General features: G+C 35.2%; 1 protein-coding gene across 3 annotated transcripts in view; it reads left to right on the top strand.

The window, feature by feature from the left end:
• LOC134811813 (amphiphysin-like) overlaps nt 1–4,919 on the top strand; it is a 73,709-nt gene that overhangs the window by 47,426 nt on the left and 21,364 nt on the right. The window lies entirely within an intron of this gene.

Genomic DNA, 4,919 nt, shown 5'->3' with positions numbered 1-4,919 from the left:
CCTTCTAGTGAAAAAATGAATGTTAATGAAAAAGGGAATTTGTCATTTAAGTTGCTACAGCTTTAATAGATCAGTGATTTGAAACTGATTCTTGTGCAATGTGCACAGCTGTGACAAAAACACTAGAATACTGAATACCTTAAATCATTAGGTCAGTCAGTATCTATCACACTGAATATTTCAAATTGAAAATAACTGTCAACCAAATGCAATCTTAATAGAATATTAATATGATCATTCATATTATCATTTCAATCAACTGCTTGATCAGTAATGATCAGAAGTGAAAAAGTCCCTTTCGTTTGTGTGTGAGCATGATCTTCTAAATGTTTTGTTTGGGCCCAGTTGATTTGCAATCAAAAGTAAAAGAGCTGAGAAACAAATCTTTTTAGAGGAACAAAAAATGTGTTTTGAGAGTAGAGCTGCAATCATGGATAGTGACAGGATCCAAAATGGAAAATGATGTGTTCATGAGCAGAAAAAATGTGGGTTGGAGTTCCCCATGGGGTAATCAGTAGCATTAGCAGTGGTGTGAAAAAGGGCTATGCCGACCCTGCTAGCAAAACTGTGCGTTTTGATCTAGAAACACACTTTTTTAGAGATTTTACCGGCGTATCCACTTAAATCACCTAATTTGTCCAATATTACGTTTCTACTTTAAGAGGGGAGGGGGCACCATCAGGGGGACGATTTTTCGGCAAGGGGGAGGGGGTGGCAATAGGCAATGTTACACACATCCATGAAAGAAACATAAATCATAAATGTAATTAACAGAAATACAAATTTCACAATAAATGACTGCCAAATGCCATCAGGTACGTAATAGAATTAAATGCCATGCTTACTAGAGTTATTTGCCCTTAATTGCTCTACCCGAATGCCATTAGAATACGGTTAATAATAATAATAATAAATTGTCCCTTGCCCTGCAAGCCCTGTTTCTTGATTATACAGCATTTATTTATCGTGTATTACATTGTAGTATGTAATAAACATTTGTAGTAGTGTAGGATTGTTTGAATTTCTTTTTGCTAGGTTTTATAATATTTATTTGTATAATTTGTGATTGTTTCTCCCGGTTTTCTTCCCTTGCGTAGCAAGCCCTGTCTCTTGTAAAAACAACCTCGAAAGATTTGTAGATACACATAGTCTCTACACCTTTACCCTCTGGTCCCTAGGGTCAGCTGATCCCGGGCCAGAGGAAAACTACCGACTGCCAAGGTTTGACGCCTAGGCAGTCGAGACCTCTTATTGAGACCCTTTATAATAAATTAATGTTATTTTTATACAGCACCAAAAGGTTAAATAATTTAAATTCAACCCTTATGCTCAGCTGTAAATGATACTTAAGTTAACGAGAGTGTGCATCTTTGCCTTAGGTGAAACAAGAAACTGTTCAGAAAACAGACGTTAAAAACTGTAAATAAAATCGTCACTAGATAAGGCAGATGCACCTAACAAGCAGGCTTAGCAGGTTTTCTAACAGAGGACTTGAGGAAAGGATGATGACTGCAAGAAATCACAGTATGAAACTCATCAGCCTATCAAATGTAAAAATCAGGATAATAAGAATGAAATTCCCTAAAATATTAAAAATTCTATAAAAATTCTATAGAAATTCTATAGACTCCAAATATACAAACAATCTGAATACTTCAATATACAATACAAAATTATTAAAAAAGCTTACTGCAGAACAGTAACTGATGTTACAGAAAATCCAATACAGTCATGTCAAATTATCTGGGCAACATACAAGTCTAGAGACGGTGAAATAAACAGAGTGGTAGAAGATGCTAAAATACTTGAGACAAAATACAAAGAATAAGGCAGCTTTCTCCTGGGTGCCAACCCAAAAAATGTTGGTGTCCCGGGATAGAGCCTCCTTTTCTGACCTACACTACAATTTTGTTGGCAGACACAGTGAAACACGGAAAAGAATAATATCTCGAATGTTGCCCGAAAATCCTGAAAAATTAGTAGCCTAAAATAATTTAATTTAAAGCGTAAAATTGACCTGCTATAGGATGAAGATTTTAAAAATCTTCTGATAATGTATTATTTACTCAGTACATATCAAAGGACTTTCTAAACAGATGAGCTTTTAGTTTTCCCTTAAAGTCATTGATGTTTACACATTTCCTAATTTCTTGAGGAAGGTTGTTCCATAATCTTGGAGCAGATGAAGAGAAGGCTCTTGGTGGGCTGTTTATAGGGCAATGAAGAGACACATCTCTGCCACCACTGGGATTGTACTTGACAAGGTTTGACAGGTATGAAGGTGCTAGTCCATGGAGCAGTTTGAAAGTTAGCAGGAGTATTTTAAATTCAATACGTTCTTGTACCTTGAGCCAATGAAGTTCTTTTATGTAGGGCTCAACTTCTTCTCTCCTCTTTAGACCTTTAACTAAGCGACATGCTCTGTTGTGCAGAGATTGTAGCTGTTTCAAAACAGAATGATTAGTACCATAGTAAAGTGCATTGCAGTAGTCAAGGGAACTAATAACAAGAGATTGTACGATGATTTGCATTTGATCTTCAGTTACAATTTTAATCATTGAATCAGTATTTTTATCTATTAACTTATTACACATTTGTGCTCTGCTTTAGCATCACTTGACTATTTAAAAAAATTGTTTGTTCAGGCCATGACCTTATAGTCAGCCAATTGGCCATTGCTATATTATGTGTATATTGTTTGAATATTCTTTTCCATTTGAGATTAAGAATTGTACAACATTGGACTTAAAGTGTATCTGAAAACATTTCTTTTCGAACGTGCTCATAATATTGTATCTTAATATTTTTCAATCCTAGTTTTCTCTGTTACAATTTCAGCCTAAAAAACGTCACTCACAATAAAGCTACATTACTATGGTACCACTTACAGGTAGGATCTAATCAAATCAAATTCCATACAATTATATTGGTATCTCAAAAACTCTTTCAGTATTCGAAGTATGGATTTAACACATTAACAACCAATAAGGTGGAACCTAAGCAATAGGTGGAAACTAAGCAATATAACATCAACAATATACAAAATCGTTTAAATTTAAAATGCCAATCACATATGAAGCAAATAAGTGTGGTGACATTGGAAAGGCATTACTCAACTGTTTTTGATAACAGGATACTAAAGCATCCAAATTTTGTGTAAGTAAAACATGGATAATATAACATGTTGTAAAAAATAAGGGTCATCGGTATAAATAATGGGACTATGCCATATCATTAGAGGGTTATGGAAATTTTCAAACATCGACTTAAATCTAAAAATGTAATACACCAACATTTAGTCTGACATATTTTCAAAATGAAACAGTAAGCCTTTTAAATTGTAGGCAAGGTATTTTGACAAAGATACGAAACATATAACGCTCGATTTTAACTTAACGTTTAAATGGTAGGTAGCATATAATTACACGGTGTCAATTGTTTCGAATATGCGCGGCATTGTATCACGTGATGACCGGACCCCCACGGTCGCGGGGGAGCGGCGGGTCATACAACGTATGACATAACAAGCGCGGCACGCATTAAACATAAATTTAGTTTCACAATTTAATCTGTCACCATTTTTGTTTCTTAGGGTCATTTTATTAATTTTAAATTTAACAATACTTACTGGGCCGCGCTCAGCCTGTCATTCCGCCTAATCTCTATGTTAATGAACATAATAGCCTGGGGTCCCCAGGTAACTGCAGTGTTGCGAAAGCACATGAAATTAGGTGAACGGCTCCCCCTGTATCGTAGAAACTCTACACCATGCCATAGTGAAACGACCGTGGGGGTCACGACATGATACAAGATTCAATTAAACAAATAATCAATTAAACAAATAATCAAAGTTTTAGCACATTTTACAGCATAAAATTTAAACAAATGAAAACATATAATGCTCTTAGTGGTAAATGGCCGTTTGTTCTGAGCTGTATGATTTTTTGACAATCAACTAGCGGGGCAAGGAATGTACTGGCTGGTAGCTTTTGTACACACCATAACGCTAGTCTGGTTGATTAGTGACCAAATTAGAGGCGTTGATAGGAAGGCATTATAATTTGTGGGTGTAAGAGGGAATATTTGGCATGCATTATTCTAGCAGCTATTTTGTAACAAATGGTCTTTACGATTATTAAGGACGGTAAGTATTTTGGGTGTTCAATACTAAATCATGGCTTAATGTCTAAGAGGGGTTTAAATTTAAGGGAGAAAAAGAAATGAATATTGGGTTATAATATTAATCATAGATGTCAACCCTGATATAACTATTGTACTAAAAATTTGATCATAATGCTTAGGGTCTTTATTAGAATTCAAATTGGATACAAAAATAGGATATCTTTACACTACACTTACTCACTCACACATCACATTTAACTTGACAGAGGAATACGCTGGCAGAGTAAGTCGATTTGGTCATGAAATTTTGGAGGTCAGGTGGAATCCCTGCAGGAGCCTACGAAAATTTAAGGTTACATATATCAAAGTCTTTATTTGTCCAGTCATACACGGCATGACAATGCTGGTTGGAAAGTAGTGAAGATTTCAGTTTGGATTTCAGGCAAGAAATACTAACAGAACAATCAAAGATTTTAAGGTTAGGGGTTATTATATTCCATATTTTCGTTGACCTCGTGTTATGGTTGTCTGGGGGATCCGGTTTATTGATAATAAGCATTGGTTTCCTGGAAGAACGAGAATACTCTTCGTACATAGACATAGGAGTAGAAAACTTCATGATCTTGAATAATTCTATGTAGCTATGGTAAGTATAAAGATTTTGTACAGTGAGTATCTCGTTGTTTTTAAACAGAGGTTTAGTGTGCTCCTTTTTATAAAATTTACTATCAAGTTTCTGGTCAGTAAATGGTCTGGTTCGAACACACGTTTTGAATTTATCCAGGTAGGCTGCTCTA

Source organism: Bolinopsis microptera, chromosome 2 (assembly GCF_026151205.1).
Source record: "Bolinopsis microptera isolate Bmic1 chromosome 2, MBARI_Bmic_1.0, whole genome shotgun sequence".
In the NCBI taxonomy this organism is placed as follows: domain Eukaryota; kingdom Metazoa; phylum Ctenophora; class Tentaculata; order Lobata; family Bolinopsidae; genus Bolinopsis; species Bolinopsis microptera.
This window is presented reverse-complemented; position numbering and strand designations above follow the sequence as displayed.